Below are 23460 nucleotides of genomic sequence, written 5' to 3'. Positions count from 1 at the left end.
ATCAAAAACTGTCCAGAGGAAAAGTTGCCCATAGGAACCAAACAGCTTGCTTCTTTCATTTTTAACAAGGCCTCGGCAAAATGAAAGAAGCGATCTGATTGGTTGCTATGGGCAACTGGACAACTTTTAGTTTGCAAAGGTTTTGATAAATCTCTCCCAAACTGTTCTCATGTTGCCAAGTTATCGGACTACCTGGCCCAAAAATTATGGATTATAAAGGCTTAGCAGCAAAAGGGAAAATTACATATTTTGAACCCAGAAACCCATTTGAGTTTTTAAGTTCAAAATACAGGCCTACCTCCTCCCCTTCAGCCTGCCTGTCCATCTCCACAAATAGCCTTTTTAACAATTATACGCTCCTCTTTTGTTTTGAAAAAAAAGCAAACAGTAAAGTTGCCATATGCTGCATTCCTTTCATCCATTCGTCCTTCTACACCTATTTTCCCAAATCTTGCTACACTCTTACTGTTCTCATGTCGCCAAGTTATTGGACTAGCTGGCCCCAAAATTATGGATTATAAAAGGGTAGCAGCATAAGGGAAAATTACACATTTTGAACCCAAAAACCCATTTGAGTTATTAAGTTCAAAATACAGGCCTACCTCCTCCCCCTCAGCCTTCCTTTCCATCTCCAAAAATAGCATTTTTAACAATTATGCTCTCCTCTTTTTCTTTGAAAAAAGCAAATGGTAAAGTTGCCATATGCTGCGATCCTTTCATCCATTCGTCCTTATACACCTATTTTCCCAAACATCCTAAACAGATAGGGGGAGATTTATCAAAAGCTGTCCAGAGGAAAAGTTGCCCTTAGCAACCAATCAGCTCGCTTCTTTCGTTTTTAACAAGGCCTCTGCAAAATGAAAGAAGCGATCTGATTGGTTGCTATGCGCAACTGGACAACTTTCCCTTTGCACAGGTTTTTTTTATGAATCTCCGCCAAACTGTTCTCATGTTGCCAAGTTATCGGACTACCTGGCCCAAAAATTATGGATTATTAAGGGGTAACAGCATATGGGAAAATTACACATTTTGAACCCAGAAACCCATTTGAGTTTTAAGTTCAAAATATAGGCATACCTCCTCCCTTTCAGCCTGCCTGTCCATCACCAAAAATAGCATTTTTAACAATTATGCTCTCCTCTTTTGTTTTGAAAAAAAGCAAACAGAAAAGTTGCCATATGCTGCATTCCTTTCATCCATTTGTCCCTCTACACCTATTTTCCCAAACCATGCTACACTCATTTTGTTCTCATGTCGCCAAGTTATTGGACTACCTGGCCCAAAAATTATGGATTATAAAGGTTTAGCAGCAAAAGGGAAAATTACATATTTTGAACCCAGAAACCCATTTGAGTTTTTAAGTTCAAAATACAGGCCTACCTCCTCCCCTTCAGCCTGCCTGTCCATCTCCACAAATAGCCTTTTAACAATTATACGCTCCTCTTTTGTTTTGAAAAAAAAAAAGCAAACAGAAAAGTTGCCGTATGCTGCATCCCTTTCATCCATTCGTCCTTGTACACCTATTTTCCCAAACATCCTAAACACATAGGGGGAGATTTATCAAAAACTGTCCAGAGGAAAAGTTGCCCATAGGAACCAACCAGCTCGCTTCTTTCATTTTTAACAAGGCCTCTGCAAAATGAAAGAAACTATCTAATTGGTTGCTATGGGCAACTAGACAACTTTTAGTTTGCAAAGGTTTTGATAAATCTCTTCCAAAATGTTCTCATGTTGCCAAGTTATCGGACTACCTGGCCCAAAAATTATGGATTATAAAGGGTTAGCAGCAAAAGGGAAAATTACGTATTTTGAACCCAGAAACCCATTTGCGTTTTTAAGTTCAAAATACAGGCCTACCTCCACCCCTTCAGCCTGCCTGTCCATCTCCAAGAAGTCTATTTAACAATTATCTTATTTTGAAAAAATAAAGCAAACAGTAACGTTGCCATATGCTGCGATCCTTTCGTCCATTCGTCCTTCTACACCATTCGTCCTACACACATACTGTTCTCATGTTGCCAAGTTATCGGACAACCTGCCCCAAAAATTATGGATTATGAAGGGGTAGCAGATTAATGGAAAATCACACAATTTGAACCCAAATACCCACGAGGTTTTCAGGTTCAAAATGCAGGCCTCCTCCTCCCCTTTAGCCTTCCTGTCCATCTCCAAAAGTGGCCTTTTTACCAATTTTACACTCCTGCTTTTCTGTGAAAAAAAGCTAACTGTACAGTTTCCATATGCTGCGATCCTTTCATCCATTCATACTTCTACACTTATTTTTCCAAACATCCTAAACACATAGGGGGAGATTTATCAAAAGCTGTCCAGAGGAAAAGTTGCCCAGTTGCCCTTAGCAACCAATCAGCTCGCTTCTTTCAATTTTAACAAGGCCTCTGCAAAATGAAAGAAGCGATCTGATTGGTTGCTATGGGCAACTGGACAACTTTCCCTTTGCACAGTTTCTTTTTTAATAAATCTCCCCCAAACTGTTCTCATGTTGCCAAGTTATCGGACTACCTGGCCCAAAAATTATGGATTATTAAGGGGTAACAGCATATGGGAAAATTACACATTTTGAACCCAGAAACCCATTTGAGTTTTTAAGTTCAAAATACAGGCCTACCTCCTCCCCTTCAGCCTGCCTTTCCATCTCCAAAAATAGCATTTTTAACAATTATGCTCTCCTCTTTTTCTTTGAAAAAAGCAAATGGTAAAGTTGCCATATGCTGCGATCCTTTCATCCATTCGTCCTTATACACCTATTTTCTCAAACATCCTAAACAGATAGGTCGAAATTTATCAAAAGCTGTCCAAAGGAAAAGTTGCCCATAGCAACCAATCAGCTCGCTTCTTTCATTTTTAACAATGCCTCTGCAAAATGAAAGAAGCGATCTGATTGGTTGCTATGCGCAACTGGACAACTTTCCCTTTGCACAGGTTTTTTTAAAATAAATCACCCCCAAACTGTTCTCATGTTGCCAAGTTATCGGACTACCTGGCCCAAAAATTATGGATTATTAAGGGGTAACAGCATATGGGAAAATTATACATTTTGAACCCAGAAACCCATTTGAGTTTTTAAGTTCAAAATATAGGCCTATCTCCTCCCCTTCAGCCTGCCTGTCCATCTCCAAAAATAGCATTTTTAACAATTATACTCTCCTCTTTTGTTTTGAAAAAAAGCAAACAGAAAAGTTGCCATATGCTACATTCCTTTCATCCATTTGTCCTTCTACACCTATTTTTCCAAACCATGCTACACTCATTTTGTTCTCATGTCGCCAAGTTATTGGACTACCTGGCCCAAAAATTATGGATCATAAAGGGTTAGCAGCAAAAGGGAAAATTACGTATTTTGAACCCAGAAACCCATTTGAGTTTTTAAGTTCAAAATACAGGCCTACCTCCACCCATTCAGCCTGCCTGTCCATCTCCAAGAAGTCTATTTAACAATTATCTTATTTTGAAAAAATAAAGCAAACAGTAACGTTGCCATATGCTGCGATCCTTTCATCCATTCGTCCTTCTACACCTATTTTCCTAAACATCCTACACACATACTGTTCTCATGTTGCCAAGTTATCGGACAACCTGCCCCAAAAATTATGGATTATGAAGGGGTAGCAGCTTAATGGAAAATCACACAATTTGAACCCAAAAACCCACGAGGTTTTCAGGTTCAAAATGCAGGCCTCCTCCTCCCCTTTAGCCTTCCTGTCCATCTCCAAAAGTAGCCTTTTTACCAATTTTACATTCCTGCTTTTCTGTGAAAAAAAGCTAACTGTACAGTTTCCATATGCTGCGATCCTTTCATCCATTCATACTTCTACACCTATTTTCCCAAACATCCTAAACACATAGGGGGAGATTTATCAAAAGCTGTCCAGAGGAAAAGTTGCCCAGTTGCCCTTAGCAACCAATCAGCTCGCTTCTTTCAATTTTAACAAGGCCTCTGCAAAATGAAAGAAGCGATCTGATTGGTTGCTATGGGCAACTGGACAACTTTCCCTTTGCACAGGTTTTTTTTTTATAAATCTCCCCCAAACTGTTCTCATGTTGCCAAGTTATCGGACTACCAGGACCAAAAATTATGGATTATTAAGAGGTAACAGCATATGGGAAAATTACACATTTTGAACCCAGAAACCCATTTGAGTTTTTAAGTTCAAAATATAGGCCTACCTCCTCCCCTTCAGCCTGCCTGTCCATCTCCAAAAATAGCATTTTTAACAATTATGCTCTCCTCTTTTTCTTTGAAAAAAGCAAATGGTAAAGTTGCCATATGCTGCGATCCTTTCATCCATTCGTCCTTATACACCTATTTTCCCAAACATCCTAAACAGATAGGGGGAGATTTATCAAAAGCTGTCCAGAGGAAAAGTTGCCCATAGCAACCAATCAGCTCGCTTCTTTCATTTTTAACAATGCCTCTGCAAAATGAAAGAAGCGATCTGATTGGTTGCTATGCGCAACTGGACAACTTTCCCTTTGCACAGGTTTTTTTTATGAATCTCCGCCAAACTGTTCTCATGTTGCCAAGTTATCGGACTACCTGGCCCAAAAATTATGGATTATTAAGGGGTAACAGCATATGGGAAAATTATACATTTTGAACCCAGAAACCCATTTGAGTTTTTAAGTTCAAAATATAGGCCTACCTCCTCCCCTTCAGCCTGCCTGTCCATCTCCAAAAATAGCATTTTTAACAATTATACTCTCCTCTTTTGTTTTGAAAAAAAGCAAACAGAAAAGTTGCCATATGCTACATTCCTTTCATCCATTCGTCCTTCTACACCTATTTTCCCAAACATTGCTACACTCTTACTGTTCTCATGTTGCCAAGTTATTGGACTAGCTGGCCCAAAAATTATGGATTATAAAAGGGTAGCAGAATAAGGGAAAATTACACATTTTGAACCCAAAAACTCATTTGAGTTATTAAGTTCAAAATACAGGCCTACCTCCTCCCCTTCAGCCTGCCTTTCCATCTCCAAAAATAGCATTTTTAACAATTATGCTCTCCTCTTATTCTTTGAAAAAAGCAAATGGTAAAGTTGCCATATGCTGCGATCCTTTCATCCATTCGTCCTTATACACCTATTTTCCCAAACATCCTAAACACATAGGGGGAGATTTATCAAAAGCTGTCCAGAGGAAAAGTTGCCCTTAGCAACCAATCAGCTCGCTTCTTTCGTTTTTAACAAGGCCTCTGCAAAATGAAAGAAGCGATCTGATTGGTTGCTATGCGTAACTGGACAACTTTCCCTTTGCACAGGTTTTTTTTATGAATCTCCGCCAAACTGTTCTCATGTTGCCAAGTTATCGGACTACCTGGCCCAAAAATTATGGATTATTAAGGGGTAACAGCATATGGGAAAATTACACATTTTGAACCCAGAAACCCATTTGAGTTTTTAAGTTCAAAATATAGGCATACCTCCTCCCCTTCAGCCTGCCTGTCCATCTTCAAAAATAGCATTTTTAACAATTATACTCTCCTCTTTTGTTTTGAAAAAAAGCAAACAGAAAAGTTGCCATATGCTGCATTCCTTTCATCCATTTGTCCTTCTACACCTATTTTCCCAAACGATGCTACACTCATTTTGTTCTCATGTCGCCAAGTTATTGGACTACCTGGCCCAAAAATTATGGATTATAAAGGCTTAGCAGCAAAAGGGAAAATTACATATTTTGCACCCAGAAACCCATTTGAGTTTTTAAGTTCAAAATACAGGCCTACCTCCTCCCCTTCAGCCTGCCTGTCCATCTCCACAAATAGCCTTTTTAACAATTATATGCTCCTCTTTTGTTTTGAAAAAAAAGCAAACAGAAAAGTTGCCATATGTTGCATTCCTTTCATCCATTCGTCCTTCTCCACCTATTTTCCCAAATCTTGCTACACTCTTACTGTTCTCATGTTGCCAAGTTATTGGACTAGCTGGCCCAAAAATTATGGATTATAAAAGGGTAGCAGCATAAGGGAAAATTACACATTTTGAACCCAAAAACCCAATTGAGTTATTAAGTTCAAAATACAGGCCTACCTCCTCCCCTTCAGCCTGCCTTTCCATCTCCAAAAATAGCATTTTTAACAATTATGCTCTCCTCTTTTCCTTTGAAAAAAGCAAATGGTAAAGTTGCCATATGCTGCGATCCTTTCATCCATTCGTCCTTATACACCTTTTTTCCCAAACATCCTAAACACATAGGGGGAGATTTATCAAAAGCTGTCCAGAGGAAAAGTTGCCCATAGCAACCAATCAGCTCGCTTCTTTCATTTTTAACAAGGCCTCGGCAAAATGAAAGAAGTGATCTGATGTGTTGCTATGCGCAACTGGACAACTTTCCCTTTGCACAGTTTTTTTTAAATAAATCTCCGCCAAACTGTTCTCATGTTGCCAAGTTATCGGACTACCTGGCCCAAAAATTATGGATTATTAAGGGGTAACAGCATATGGGAAAATTACACATTTTGAACCCAGAAACCCATTTGAGTTTTTAAGTTCAAAATATAGGCCTACCTCCTCCCCTTCAGCCTGCCTGTCCATCTCCAAAAATAGCATTTTTAACAATTATACTCTCCTCTTTTGTTTTGAAAAAAAGCAAACAGAAAAGTTGCCATATGCTGCATTCCTTTCATCCATTTGTCCTTCTACACCTATTTTCCCAAACCATGCTACACTCATTTTGTTCTCATGTCGCCAAATTATTGGACTACCTGGCCCAAAAATTATGGATTATAAATGCTTAGCAGCAAAAGGGAAAATTACATATTTTGAACCCAGAAACCCATTTGAGTTTTTAAGTTCTAAATACAGGCCTACCTCCTCCCCTTCAGCCTGCCTGTCCATCTCCACAAATAGCCTTTTTAACAATTATACGCTCCTCTTTTGTTTTGAAAAAAAAAGCAAACAGAAAAGTTGTCATATGCTACATTCCTTTCATCCCTTCGTCCTTCTACACCTATTTTCCCAAACCTTGCTACACTCTTACTGTTCTCATGTCTCCAAGTTATTGGACTAGCTGGCCCCAAAATTATGGATTATAAAAGGGTAGCAGCATAAGGGAAAATTACATATTTTCAACCCAAAAACCCATTTGAGTTATTAAGTTCAAAATACAGGCCTACCTCCTCCCCTTCAGCCTGCCTTTCCATCTCCAAAAATAGCATTTTTAACAATTATGCTCTCCTCTTTTCCTTTGAAAAAAGCAAATGGTAAAGTTGCCATATGCTGCGATCCTTTCATCCATTCGTCCTTATACACCTATTTTCCCAAACATCCTAAACACATAGGGGGAGATTTATCAAAAACTGTCCAGAGGAAAAGTTGCCCATAGGAACCAACCAGCTTGCTTCTTTCATTTTTAACAAGGCCTCGGCAAAATGAAAGAAGCGATCTGATTGGTTGCTATGGGCAACTGGACAACTTTTAGTTTGCAAAGGTTTTGATAAATCTCTCCCAAACTGTTCTCATGTTGCCAAGTTATCGGACTACCTGGCCCAAAAATTATGGATTATAAAGGCTTAGCAGCAAAAGGGAAAATTACACATTTTGAACCCAAAAACCCATTTGAGTTATTAAGTTCAAAATACAGGCCTACCTCCTCCCCTTCAGCCTGCCTTTCCATCTCCAAAAATAGCATTTTTAACAATTATGCTCTCCTCTTTTTCTTTGAAAAAAGCAAATGGTAAAGTTGCCATATGCTGCGATCCTTTCATCCATTCGTCCTTATACACCTATTTTCCCAAACATCCTAAACAGATAGGGGGAGATTTATCAAAAGCTGTCCAGAGGAAAAGTTGCCCATAGCAACCAATCAGCTCGCTTCTTTCGTTTTTAACAAGGCCTCTGCAAAATGAAAGAAGCGATCTGATTGGTTGCTATGCGCAACTGGACAACTTTCCCTTTGCACAGGTTTTTTTTATGAATCTCCGCCAAACTGTTCTCATGTTGCCAAGTTATCGGACTACCTGGCCCAAAAATTATGGATTATTAAGGGGTAACAGCATATGGGAAAATTACACATTTTGAACCCAGAAACCCATTTGAGTTTTTAAGTTCAAAATATAGGCCTACCTCCTCCCCTTCAGCCTGCCTGTCCATCACCAAAAATAGCATTTTTAACAATTATGCTCTCCTCTTTTGTTTTGAAAAAAAGCAAACAGAAAAGTTGCCATATGCTGCATTCCTTTCATCCATTTGTCCCTCTACACCTATTTTCCCAAACCATGCTACACTCATTTTGTTCTCATGTCGTCAAGTTATTGGACTACCTGGCCCAAAAATTATGGATTATAAAGGCTTAGCAGCAAAAGGGAAAATTACATATTTTGAACCCAGAAACCCATTTGAGTTTTTAAGTTCAAAATACAGGCCTACCTCCTCCCCTTCAGCCTGCCTGTCCATCTCCACAAATAGCCTTTTTAACAATTATACGCTCCTCTTTTGTTTTGAAAAAAAAAAAAGCAAACAGAAAAGTTGCCGTATGCTGCATCCCTTTCATCCATTCGTCCTTGTACACCTATTTTCCCAAACATCCTAAACACATAGGGGGAGATTTATCAAAAACTGTCCAGAGGAAAAGTTGCCCATAGGAACCAACCAGCTCGCTTCTTTCATTTTTAACAAGGCCTCTGCAAAATGAAAGAAACTATCTAATTGGTTGCTATGGGCAACTGGACAACTTTTAGTTTGCAAAGGTTTTGATAAATCTCTTCCAAAATGTTCTCATGTTGCCAAGTTATCGGACTACCTGGCCCAAAAATTATGGATTATAAAGGGTTAGCAGCAAAAGGGAAAATTACGTATTTTGAACCCAGAAACCCATTTGCGTTTTTAAGTTCAAAATACAGGCCTACCTCCACCCCTTCAGCCTGCCTGTCCATCTCCAAGAAGTCTATTTAACAATTATCTTATTTTGAAAAAATAAAGCAAACAGTAACGTTGCCATATGCTGCGATCCTTTCATCCATTCGTCCTTCTACACCTATTTTCCTAAACATCCTACACACATACTGTTCTCATGTTGCCAAGTTATCGGACAACCTGCCCCAAAAATTATGGATTATGAAGGGGTAGCAGCTTAATGGAAAATCACACAATTTGAACCCAAAAACCCACGAGGTTTTCAGGTTCAAAATGCAGGCCTCCTCCTCCCCTTTAGCCTTCCTGTCCATCTCCAAAAGTAGCCTTTTTACCAATTTTACATTCCTGCTTTTCTGTGAAAAAAAGCTAACTGTACAGTTTCCATATGCTGCGATCCTTTCATCCATTCATACTTCTACACCTATTTTCCCAAACATCCTAAACACATAGGGGGAGATTTATCAAAAGCTGTCCAGAGGAAAAGTTGCCCAGTTGCCCTTAGCAACCAATCAGCTCGCTTCTTTCAATTTTAACAAGGCCTCTGCAAAATGAAAGAAGCGATCTGATTGGTTGCTATGGGCAACTGGACAACTTTCCCTTTGTAAAGTTTTTTTTTTTTATAAATCTCCCCCAAACTGTTCTCATGTTGCTAAGTTATTGGACTACCTGGCCCAAAAATTATGGATTATTAAGGGGTAACAGCATATGGGAAAATTACACATTTAGAACCCAGAAACCCATGTGAGTTTTTAAGTTCAAAATACAGGCCTACCTCCTCCCCTTCAGCCTGCCTGTCCATCTCCAAAAATAGCCTTTTTAACAATTATACACTCCTCTTTTGTTTTGAAAAAAAGCAAAAAGAAAAGTTGCCATATGCTGCATTCCTTTCATCCATTTGTCCTTCTACACCTATTTTCCCAAACCATGCTATACTCATTTTGTTCTCATGCCGCCAAGTTATTGGACTACCTGGCCCAAAAATTATGGATTATAAAAGGGTAGCAGCATAAGGGAAAATTACACATTTTGAACCCAAAAACCCATTTGAGTTATTAAGTTCAAAATACAGGCCTACCTCCTCCCCTTCAGCCTGCCTTTCCATCTCCAAAAATAGCATTTTTAACAATTATGCTCTCCTCTTTTTCTTTGAAAAAAGCAAATGGTAAAGTTGCCATATGCTGCGATCCTTTCATCCATTCGTCCTTATACACCTATTTTCCCAAACATCCTAAACAGATAGGGGGAGATTTATCAAAAGCTGTCCAGAGGAAAAGTTGCCCATAGCAACCAATCAGCTCGCTTCTTTCGTTTTTAACAAGGCCTCTGCAAAATGAAAGAAGCGATCTGATTGGTTGCTATGCGCAACTGGACAACTTTCCCTTTGCACAGGTTTTTTTTATGAATCTCCGCCAAACTGTTCTCATGTTGCCAAGTTATCGGACTACCTGGCCCAAAATATATGGATTATTAAGGGGTAACAGCATATGGGAAAATTACACATTTTGAACCCAGAAACCCATTTGAGTTTTTAAGTTCAAAATATAGGCCTACCTCCTCCCCTTCAGCCTGCCTGTCCATCACCAAAAATAGCATTTTTAACAATTATGCTCTCCTCTTTTGTTTTGAAAAAAAGCAAACAGAAAAGTTGCCATATGCTGCATTCCTTTCATCCATTTGTCCCTCTACACCTATTTTCCCAAACCATGCTACACTCATTTTGTTCTCATGTCGTCAAGTTATTGGACTACCTGGCCCAAAAATTATGGATTATAAAGGCTTAGCAGCAAAAGGGAAAATTACATATTTTGAACCCAGAAACCCATTTGAGTTTTTAAGTTCAAAATACAGGCCTACCTCCTCCCCTTCAGCCTGCCTGTCCATCTCCACAAATAGCCTTTTTAACAATTATACGCTCCTCTTTTGTTTTGAAAAAAAAAGCAAACAGAAAAGTTGCCGTATGCTGCATCCCTTTCATCCATTCGTCCTTGTACACCTATTTTCCCAAACATCCTAAACACATAGGGGGAGATTTATCAAAAACTGTCCAGAGGAAAAGTTGCCCATAGGAACCAACCAGCTCGCTTCTTTCATTTTTAACAAGGCCTCTGCAAAATGAAAGAAACTATCTAATTGGTTGCTATGGGCAACTGGACAACTTTTAGTTTGCAAAGGTTTTGATAAATCTCTTCCAAAATGTTCTCATGTTGCCAAGTTATCGGACTACCTGGCCCAAAAATTATGGATTATAAAGGGTTAGCAGCAAAAGGGAAAATTACGTATTTTGAACCCAGAAACCCATTTGCGTTTTTAAGTTCAAAATACAGGCCTACCTCCACCCCTTCAGCCTGCCTGTCCATCTCCAAGAAGTCTATTTAACAATTATCTTATTTTGAAAAAATAAAGCAAACAGTAACATTGCCATATGCTGCGATCCTTTCATCCATTCGTCCTTCTACACCTATTTTCCTAAGCATCCTACACACATACTGTTCTCATGTTGCCAAGTTATCGGACAACCTGCCCCAAAAATTATGGATTATGAAGGGGTAGCAGCTTAATGGAAAATCACACAATTTGAACCCAAAAACCCACGAGGTTTTCAGGTTCAAAATGCAGGCCTCCTCCTCCCCTTTAGCCTTCCTGTCCATCTCCAAAAGTAGCCTTTTTACCAATTTTACATTTCTGCTTTTCTGTGAAAAAAAGCTAACTGTACAGTTTCCATATGCTGCGATCCTTTCATCCATTCATACTTCTACACCTATTTTCCCAAACATCCTAAACACATAGGGGGAGATTTATCAAAAGCTGTCCAGAGGAAAAGTTGCCCAGTTGCCCTTAGCAACCAATCAGCTCGCTTCTTTCAATTTTAACAAGGCCTCTGCAAAATGAAAGAAGCGATCTGATTGGTTGCTATGGGCAACTGGACAACTTTCCCTTTGCAAAGGTTTTTTTTTTTATAAATCTCCCCCAAACTGTTCTCATGTTGCTAAGTTATTGGACTACCTGGCCCAAAAATTATGGATTATTAAGGGGTAACAGCATATGGGAAAATTACACATTTAGAACCCAGAAACCCATGTGAGTTTTTAAGTTCAAAATATAGGCCTACCTCCTCCCCTTCAGCCTGCCTGTCCATCTCCAAAAATAGCCTTTTTAACAATTATACACTCCTCTTTTGTTTTGAAAAAAAGCAAAAAGAAAAGTTGCCATATGCTGCATTCCTTTCATCCATTTGTCCTTCTACACCTATTTTCCCAAACCATGCTATACTCATTTTGTTCTCATGCCGCCAAGTTATTGGACTACCTGGCCCAAAAATTATGGATTATAAAAGGGTAGCAGCATAAGGGAAAATTACACATTTTGAACCCAAAAACCCATTTGAGTTATTAAGTTCAAAATACAGGCCTACCTCCTCCCCTTCAGCCTGCCTTTCCATCTCCAAAAATAGCCTTTTTAACAATTATGCTCTCCTCTTTTCCTTTGAAAAAAGCAAATGGTAAAGTTGCCATATGCTGCGATCCTTTCATCCATTCGTCCTTATACACCTATTTTCCCAAACATCCTAAACAGATAGGGGGAGATTTATCAAAAACTGTCCAGAGGAAAAGTTGCCCATAGGAACCAACCAGCTTGCTTCTTTAATTTTTAACAAGGCCTCTGCAAAATGAAAGAAGCGATCTGATTGGTTGCTATGGGCAACTGGACAACTTTTAGTTTGCAAAGGTTTTGATAAATCTCTCCCAAACTGTTCTCATGTTGCCAAGTTATCAGACTACCTGGCCCAAAAATTATGGATTATAAAGGGTTAGCAGCAAAAGGGAAAATTACATATTTTGAACCCAGATACCCATTTGAGTTTTTAAGTTCAAAATACAGGCCTACCTCCACCCCTTCAGCCTGCCTGTCCATCTCCAAGAAGTCTATTTAACAATTATCTTCTTTTGAAAAAATAAAGCAAACAGTAACGTTGCCATATGCTGCGATCCTTTCATCCATTCGTCCTTCTACACTTATTTTCCTAAACATCCTACACACATACTGATCTCATGTTGCCAAGTTATCGGACAACCTGCCCCAAAAATTATGGATTATGAAGGGGTAGCAGATTAATGGAAAATCACACAATTTGAACCCAAAAACCCACGAGGTTTTCAGGTTCAAAATGCAGGCCTCCTCCTCCCCTTTAGCCTTCCTGTCCATCTCCAAAAGTGGCCTTTTTACCAATTTTACACTCCTGCTTTTCTGTGAAAAAAAGCTAACAGTTTCCATATGCTGCGATCCTTTCATCCATTCATACTTCTACACTTATTTTTCCAAACATCCTAAACACATAGGGGGAGATTTATCAAAAGCTGTCCAGAGGAAAAGTTGCCCAGTTGCCCTTAGCAACCAATCAGCTCGCTTCTTTCAATTTTAACAAGGCCTCTGCAAAATGAAAGAAGCGATCTGATTGGTTGCTATGGGCAACTGGACAACTTTCCCTTTGCACAGTTTTTTTTTAAATAAATCTCCCCAAACTGTTCTCATGTTGCCAAGTTATCGGACTACCTGGCCCAAAAATTATGGATTATTAAGGGGTAACAGCATATGGGAAAATTACACATTTTGAACCCAGAAACCCATTTGAGTTTTTAAGTTCAAAATATAGGCCTACCTCCTCCCCTTCAGCCTGCCTGTCCATCTCCAAAAATAGCATTTTTAACAATTATACTCTCCTCTTTTGTTTTGAAAAAAAGCAAACAGAAAAGTTGCCATATGCTACATTCCTTTCATCCATTTGTCCCTCTACACCTATTTTCCCAAACCATGCTACACTCATTTTGTTCTCATGTCGCCAATTTAGTGGACTACCTGGCCAAAAAATTATGGATTATAAAGGCTTAGCAGCAAAAGGGAAAATTACATATTTTGAACCCAGAAACCCATTTGAGTTTTTAAGTTCAAAATACAGGCCTACCTCCTCCCCTTCAGCCTGACTGTCCATCTCCACAAATAGCCTTTTTAACATTTACACGCTCCTCTTTTGTTTTGAAAAATAAAAGCAAACAGAAAAGTTGCCACATGCTACATTCCTTTCATCCATTCGTCTTTCTACACCTATTTTTCCAAACCTTGCTACACTCTTACTGTTCTCATGTCGCCAAGTTATTGGAGTAGCTGGCCCAAAAATTATGGATTATGAAAGGGTAGCAGCATAAGGGAAAATTACACATTTTGAACCCAAAAACCCATTTGAGTTATTAAGTTCAAAATACAGGCCTACCTCCTCCCCTTCAGCCTGCCTTTCCATCTCCAAAAATAGCATTTTTAACAATTATGCTCTCCTCTTTTCCTTTGAAAAAAGCAAATGGTAAAGTTGCCATATGCTTCGATCCTTTCATTCATTCGTCCTTATACACCTATTTTCCCAAACATCCTAAACACATAGGGGTAGATTTATCAAAAACTGTCCAGAGGGAAAGTTGCCCATAGGAACCAACCAGCTCGCTTCTTTCATTTTTAACAAGGCCTCTGCAAAATGAAAGAAGCGATCTGATTGGTTGCTATGGGCAACTGGACAACTTTTAGTTTGCAAAGGTTTTGATAAATCTCTCCCAAACTGTTCTCATGTTTCCAAGTTATCGGAGTACCTGGCCCAAAAATTATGGATTATAAAGGGTTAGCAGCAAAAGGGAAAATTACATATTTTGAACCCAGAAACCCATTTGAGTTTTTAAGTTCAAAATACAGGCCTACCTCCACCCATTCAGCCTGCCTGTCCATCTCCAAGAAGTCTATTTAACAATTATCTTATTTTGAAAAAATAAAGCAAACAGTAACATTGCCATATGCTGCGATCCTTTCATCCATTCGTCCATCTACACCTATTTTCCTAAACATCCTACACACATACTGTTCTCATGTTGCCAAGTTATCGGACAACCTGCCCCAAAAATTATGGATTATGAAGGGGTAGCAGCTTAATGGAAAATCACACAATTTGAACCCAAAAACCCACGAGGTTTTCAGGTTCAAAATGCAGGCCTCCTCCTCCTCTTTAGCCTTCCTGTCCATCTCCAAAAGTGGCCTTTTTACCAATTTTACACTCCTGCTTTTCTTTGAAAAAAAGCTAACTGTACAGTTTCCATATGCTGCGATCCTTTCATCCATTCATACTTCTACACCTATTTTCCCAAATATCCTAAACACATAGGGGGAGATTTATCAAAAACTGTCCAGAGGAAAAGTTGTCCATAGGAACCAACCAGCTCGCTTCTTTCATTTTTAACTAGGCTTCTGCAAAATGAAAGAAGCGATCTGATTGGTTGCCATTGGCAACTGGACAACTTTCCCTTTGCACAGGTTTTGATAAATCTCCCCCAAACTGTTCTCATGTTGCCAAGTTATCAGACTACCTGGCCCAAAAATTATGGATTATAAAGGGGTAACAGCATATGGGAAAATTACACATTTTGAACCAGAAACCCATTTGAGTTTTTAAGGTCAAAATATTGGCCTACCTCCTCCCCTTCAGCCTGCCTTTCCATCTCCAAAAATAGCATTTTTAACAATTATACTCTCCTCTTTTCCTTTGAAAAAAGCAAAGAGTAAAGTTGCCATATGCTGCGATCCTTTGGTCCATTCGTCCTTATACACCTATTTTCCCAAACATCCTAAACACATAGGGGGAGAATTATCAAAAGCTGTCCAGAGGAAAAGTTGCCCATAGCAACCAATCAGCTCGCTTCTTTCATTTTTAACAAGGCCTCTGCAAAATGGAAGAAGCGATCTGATTGGTTGCTATGGACAACTGGTCAACTTTCCCTTTGCACAGGTTTTGATAAATCTCCCCCAAACTGGTCTCATGTTGCCAAGTTATCGGACTACCTTGCCCAAAAATTATGGATTATAAAGGGGTAACAGCATATGGGAAAATTACACATTTTTAACCAAGAAGCCCATTTGAGTTTTTAAGTTAAAAATATAGGCCTACCTCCTCCCCTTCAGCCTGCCTGTCCATCTCCAAAAATAGCATTTGTAACAATTATACTCTCTTCTTTTGTTTTGAAAAAACGCAAACAGAAAAGTTGCCATATGCTGCATTCCTTTCATCCATTTGTCCCTCTACACCTATTTTCCCAAACATCCTAAACACATAGGGGGAGATTTATCAAAAGCTGTCCAGAGGAAAAGTTGCCCAATTGCCCATAGCAACCAATCAGCTCGCTTCTTTCATTTTCAACAAGGCCTCTGCAAAATGAAAGAAGCGATCTGATTGGTTGCTATGGGCAACTGGACAACTTTTCCTTTGCACAGGTTTTGATAAATCTCCCCCAAACTGTTCTCATGTTGCCAAGTTATCAGACTACATGGCCCAAAAATTATGGATTATAAAGGGTTAGCAGCAAAAGGGAAAATTACATATTTTGAACCCAAAAACCCATTTGAGTTATTAAGTTCAAAATACAGGCCTACCTCCTCCCCTTCAGCCTGCCTTTTCATCTCCAAAAATGGCATTTTTAACAATTATGCTCTCCTCTTTTTCTTTGAAAAAAGCAAATGGTAAAGTTGCCATATGCTGCGATCCTTTCATCCATTCGTCCTTATACACCTATTTTCCCAAACATCCTATACACATAGGGGGAGATTTATCAAAAGCTGTCCAGAGGAAAAGTTGCCCATAGCAACCAATCAGCTCGCTTCTTTCATTTTTAACAAGGCCTCTGCAAATTGAAAGAAGCGATCTGATTGGTTGCTATCGGCAACTGGACAACTTTTAGTTTGCGAAGGTTTTGATAAATCTCTCCCAAACTGTTCTCATGTTGCCAAGTTATCGGACTACCTGGCCCAAAAATTATGGATTATAAAGGGTTAGCAGCAAAAGGAAAAATTACGTATTTTGAACCCAGAAACCCATTTGAGTTTTTAAGTTCAAAATACAGGCCTACCTCCACCCCTTCAGCCTGCCTGTCCATCTCCAAGAAGTCTATTTAACAATTATCTTATTTTGAAAAAATAAAGCAAACAGTAACGTTGCCATATGCTGCGATCCTTTCATCCATTCGTCCTTATACACCTATTTTACAAACATTCTAAACACATAGGGGGGATTTATCAAAAACTGTCCAAAGGAAAAGTTGCCCATAGGAACCAACCAGCTCGCTTCTTTCATTTTTAACAAGGCCTCTGCAAAATGAAAGAAGCGATCTGATTGGTTGCTATGGGCAACTGGACAACTTTTAGTTTGCAAAGGTTTTGATAAATCTCTCCCAATATGTTCTCAAGTTATCGGACTACCTGGCCCAAAAATTATGGATTATAAAGGGTTTGCAGCAAAAGGGAAAATTACGTATTTTGAACCCAGAAACCCATTTGCGTTTTTAAGTTCAAAATACAGGCCTACCTCCACCCCTTCAGCCTGCCTTTCCATCTCCAAGAAGTCTATTTAACAATTATCTTATTTTGAAAAAATAAAGCAAACAGTAACGTTGCCATATGCTGCGATCCTTTCATCCATTCGTCCTTCTACACCTATTTTCCTAAACATCCTACACACATACTGTTCTCATGTTGCCAAGTTATCGGACAACCTTCCCCAAAAATTATGGATTATGAAGGGGTAGCAGCTTAATGGAAAATCACACAATTTGAACCCAAAAACCCACAAGGTTTTCAGGTTCAAAATGCAGGCCTCCTCCTCCCCTTTAGCCTTCCTGTCCATCTCCAAAAGTAGCCTTTTTACCAATTTTACATTCCTGCTTTTCTGTGAAAAAAAGCTAACTGTACAGTTTCCATATGCTGCGATCCTTTCATCCATTCATACTTCTACACCTATTTTCCCAAACATCCTAAACACATAGGGGGAGATTTATCAAAAGCTGTCCAGAAGAAAAGTTGTCCAGTTGCCCTTAGCAACCAATCAGCTAGCTTCTTTCAATTTTAACAAGGCCCTTGCAAAATGAAAGAAGTGATCTGATTGGTTGCTATGGGCAACTGGACAACTTTCCCTTTGCACAGGTTTTTTTTTATAAATCTCCCCCAAACTGTTCTCATGTCGCCAAGTTATCGGACTACCTGGCCCAAAATTTATGGATTATTAAGGGGTAACAGCATATTGGAAAATTACACATTTTGAACCCAGAAACCAATTTGAGTTTTTAAGTTCAAAATATAGGCCTACCTCCTACCCTTCAGCCTGCCTGTCCATCTCCAAAAATAGCATTTTTAACAATTATACACTCCTCTTTTGTTTTGAAAAAAAGCAAACAGAAAAGTTGCCATATGCTGCATTCCTTTCATCCATAAGTCCTTCTACACCTATTTTCCCAATCCATGCTACACTCATTTTGTTCTCATGTCGCCAAGTTATTGGACTACCTGGCCCAAAAATTATGGATTATAAAGGCTTAGCAGCAAAAGGGAAAATTACATATTTTGAACCCAGAAACCCATTTGAGTATTTAAGTTCAAAATACAGGCCTACCTCCTCCCCTCAGCCTGCCTGTCCATCTCCACAAATAGCCTTTTTAACAATTATACGCTCCTCTTTTGTTTTGAAAAAAAAGCAAACAGAAAAGTTGCCCTATGCTGCATTCCTTTCATTCATTTGTCCTTCTACACCTATTTTCCCAAACATTGCTACACTCTTACTGTTCTCATGTTGCCAAGTTATTGGACTAGCTGGCCCAAAAATTATGGATTATAAAAGGGTGGCAGCATAAGGGAAAATTACACATTTTGAACCCAAAAACCCATTTGAGTTATTAAGTTCAAAATACAGGCCTACCTCCTCCCCTTCAGCCTGCCTTTCCATCTCCAAAAATAGCAGTTTTAACAATTATGCTCTCCTCTGTTCCTTTGAAAAAAGCAAATGGTAAAGTTGCCATATGCTGCGATCCTTTCATCCATTCGTCCTTATACACCTGTTTTCCCAAACATCCTAAACACATAGGGGGAGATTTATCAAAAGCTGTCCAGAGGAAAAGTTGCCCATAGCAACCAATCAGCTCGCTTCTTTCATTTTTAACAAGGCCTCTGCAAAATGAAAGAAGTGATCTGATGTGTTGCTATGCGCAACTGGACAACTTTCCCTTTGCACAGGTTTTTTTTAAATAAATCTCCGCCAAACTGTTCTCATGTTGCCAAGTTATCGGACTACCTGGCCCAAAAATTATGGATTATTAAGGGGTAACAGCATATGGAAAAATTACACATTTTGAACCCAGAAACCCATTTGAGTTTTTAAGTTCAAAATATAGGCCTACCTCCTCCCCTTCAGCCTGCCTGTCCATCTCCAAAAATAGCATTTTTAACAATTATACTCACCTCTTTTGTTTTGAAAAAAAGCAAACAGAAAAGTTGCCATATGCTGCATTCCTCTCATCCATTTGTCCTTCTACACCTATTTTCCCAAACCATGCTACACTCATTTTGTTCCCATGTCGCCAAGTTATTGGACTACCTGGCCCAAAAATTATGGATTATAAAGGCTTAGCAGCAAAAGGAAAAATTACATATTTTGAACCCAGAAACCCATTTGAGTTTTTAAGTTCAAAATACAGGCCTACCTCCTCACCTTCAGCCTGCCTGTCCATCTCCACAAATAGCCTTTTTAACAATTATACGCTCCTCTTTTGTTTTGAAAAAAAAGCAAACAGAAAAGTTGTCATATGCTACATTCCTTTCATCCATTCGTCCTTCTACACCTATTTTCCCAAACCTTGCTACACTCTTACTGTTCTCATGTCTCCAAGTTATTGGACTAGCTGGCCCCAAAATTATGGATTATAAAAGGGTAGCAGCATAAGGGAAAATTACACATTTTGAACCCAAAAACCCATTTGAGTTATTAAGTTCAAAATACAGGCCTACCTCCTCCCCTTCAGCCTGCCTTTCCATCTCCAAAAATAGCATTTTTAACAATTATGCTCTCCTCTTTTCCTTTGAAAAAAGCAAATGGTAAAGTTGCCATATGCTGCGATCCTTTCATCCATTCGTCCTTATACACCTATTTTCCCAAACATCCTAAACACATAGGGGGAGATTTATCAAAAACTGTCCAGAGAAAAAGTTGCCCATAGGAACCAACCAGCTTGCTTTTTTCATTTTTAACAAGGCCTCTGCAAAATGAAAGAAGCGATCTGATTGGTTGCTATGGGCAACTGGACAACTTTTAGTTTGCAAAGGTTTTGATAAATCTCTCCCAAACTGTTCTCATGTTGCCAAGTTATCGGACTACCTGGCCCAAAAATTATGGATTATAAAGGGTTAGCAGCAAAAGGGAAAATTACGTATTTTGAACCCAGAAACCCATTTGAGTTTTTAAGTTCAAAATACAGGCCTACCTCCACCCCTTCAGCCTGCCTGTCCATCTCCAAGAAGTCTATTTAACAATTATCTTATTTTGAAAAAATAAAACAAACAGTAACGTTGCCATATGCTGCGATCCTTTCATCCATTCGTCCTTCTACACCTATTTTCCTAAACATCCTACACACATACTGTTCTCATGTTGCCAAGTTATCGGACAACCTGCCCCAAAAATTATGGATTATGAAGAGGTAGCAGCTTAATGGAAAATCACACAATTTGAACCCAAAATCCCACAAGGTTTTCAAGTTCAAAATGCAGGCCTCCTCCTCCCCTTTAGCCTTCCTGTCCATCTCCAAAAGTGGCCTTTTTACCAATTTTACACTCCTGCTTTTCTGTGAAAAAAGCTAACTGTACAGTTTCTATATGCTGCGTTCCTTTCATACATTCATATTACTACACCTATTTTCCCAAACCATGCTACACTCATACTGTTCTTATGTCGCCAAGTTATTGGACTACCTCGCCCAGAAATTATGGATTATAGAAGGGTAGCAGCATAAGGGAAAATTACACATTTTGAACCCAAAAACACATTTGAGTTTTTAAGTTCAAAATACAGGCCTACCTCCTCCCCTTCAGCCTTCCTTTCCCTCTCCAAAAATAGCATTTTTAACAATTATACTCTCCTCTTTTCCTTTGACTAAAAGCAAATGGTAAAGTTGCCATATGCTGCGATTCTTTCATCCATTCGTCCTTACACACCTATTTTCCCAAACATCCTAAACACATAGGGGAGATTTATCAAAAACTGTCGAGAAGAAAAGTTGCCCATAGCAACCAACCAGCTCTCTTCTTTCATATTTAACAAGGACTCTTTAAAATGAAAGAAGCGATCTGATTGGTTACTATGGGCAACTGGGCAACTTTCCCTTTGCACAGATTTTGATAAATCTCCCCCAAACTGTTCTCATGTTGCCAAGTTATCAGACTATCAGGCACAAAAATTATGGATTATAAAGGGGTAACAGCATATGGGAAAATTACACATTTTGAACCCAGAAACCCAATCGAGTTTTTAAGTTCAAAATATAGGCCTACCTCCTCCCCTACAGTCTGCCTGTCCATCTCCAAAAATAGCATTTTTAACAATTATGCGCTCTTCTTTTGTTTTGAAAAAGCAAACAGTAAAGTTGCCATATGCTGCATTCCTTTCATCCATTTGTCCTTCTACACCTATTTTCCCAAACCATTCTACACTCATACTGTTCTCATGTCGCCAAGTTATTGGACTACCTGGCCCAAAAATTATGGATTATAAAAGGGTAGCAGCATAAGGGAAAATTACACATTTTGAACCCAAAAACCCATTTGAGTTATTAAGTTCAAAATACAGGCCTACCTTCATCCCTTCAGCCTGCCTGTCCATCTCCAAAAATAGCATTTTTAACAATTATACTCTCCTCTTTTCCTTTTTAAAAAAGCAAAGAGTAAAGTTGCCATATGTTGCGATCCTTTCATTCATTCGTCCTTATACAACTATTTTCCCAAACATCCTCAACAAATAGGGGGAGATTTATCAAAAGCTGTCCAGAGGAAAATTTGCCCAATTGCCCATAGCAACCAATCAGCTCGCTTCTTTCATTTTCAACAAGGCCTCTGCAAAATGAAAGAAGCGATCTGATTGGTTGCTATGGGCAACTGGACAACTTTCCCTTTGCACAGGTTTTTTTTTAATAAATCTCCCCCAAACTGGTCTCATGTTGCCAAGTTATCGGACTACCTGGCCCAAAAATGATGGACTATAAATGGGTAACAGCATATGGGAAAACTACACATTTTGAACCCAGAAACCCATTTGAGTTTTTAAGTTCAAAATATAGGCCTACCTCCTCCCCTTCAGCCTGCCTTTCCATCTCCAAAAATAGCATTTTTAACAATTATACTCTCCTCTTTTCCTTTGAAAAAAGCAAACAGTAACGTTGCCATATGCTGTGATCCTTTCATCCATTCGTCCTTAAACACCTATTTTCCCAAACATCCTAAACTCATAGGGGGAGATTTATCAAAAACTGTCCAGAGGAAATGTTGCCCAGTTGCCCATAGCAACCAATCAGCTCGCTTCTTTCATTTTTAACAAGGCTTCTGCAAAATGGAAGAAGCGATCTGATTGGTTGCTATGGGCAACTGGACAACTTTTCCTTTGCACAGGTTTAGATAAGTCTCCCCTAAACTGTTCTAATGTTGCCAAGTTATCAGACTACATGGCCCAAAAATTATGGATTTTGAACCCAGAAACCCATTTGAGTTTTTAAGTTCAAAATACAGGCCTACCTCCTCCCCTTCAGCCTGCCTGTCCACCTCCAAAAAGTATTTTTAACAATTATCTTATTTTGTTTTGAAAAAATAAAGCAAACAGTAACGTTGCCATACGCTGCGATCCTTTCATCCATTCGTCCTTCTACACCTATTTTCCTAAACATTCTACACACATACTGTTCTCATGTTGCCAAGTTATCAGACAACCTGCCCCAAAAATTATGGATTTTAAAGGGGTAGCAGCATAATGGAAAATCCCACATTTTGAATCCAAAAACCCACAAGGTTTTCAGGTTCAAAATGCAGGCCTCCTCCTCCCCTTTAGCCTTCCTGTCCATCTCCAAAAGTGGCCTTTTTACCAATTTTACACTCCTGCTTTTCTGTGAAAAAAAGCTAACTGTACAGTTTCCATATGCTGCGTTCCTTTCATCCATTCATACTTCTACACCTATTATCCCAAACCATGCTACACTCATACTGTTCTCACGTCGCTAAGTTATTGGACTAACTCGCCCAGAAATGATGGATTATAAAAGGGTAGCAGCATAAGGGAAAATTACACATTTTGAACCAAAAAACACATTTGAGTTTTTAAGTTCAAAATACAGGCCTACCTCCTCCCCTTCAGCCTGCCTTTCCCTCTCCAAAAATAGCATTTTTAACAATTATACTCTCCTCTTTTCCTTTGACTAAAAGCAAACATTAAAGTTGACATATACTGCGATCCTTTCATCCATTCGTCCTTACACACCTATTTTCTCAAACATCCTAAACACATAGGGGGAGATTTATCAAAAACTGTTGAGAAGAAAAGTTGCCCATAGCAACCAACCAGCTCGCTTCTTTAATTTTTAACAAGGCCTCTGCAACATGAAAGAAGCGATCTGATTGGTTGCTATGGGCAGCTGAACAACTTTCCCTTTGCACAGATTTTGATAAATCTCCCCCAAACTGTTCTCATGTTGGCAAGTTATCAGAC

This window comes from Hyla sarda, chromosome 11 (genome assembly GCF_029499605.1).
Source record: "Hyla sarda isolate aHylSar1 chromosome 11, aHylSar1.hap1, whole genome shotgun sequence".
NCBI classification, from domain to species: Eukaryota; Metazoa; Chordata; class Amphibia; order Anura; family Hylidae; genus Hyla; species Hyla sarda.
The sequence above is the reverse complement of the archived record's forward strand: the minus strand, read 5'-3'. Positions refer to the sequence as shown.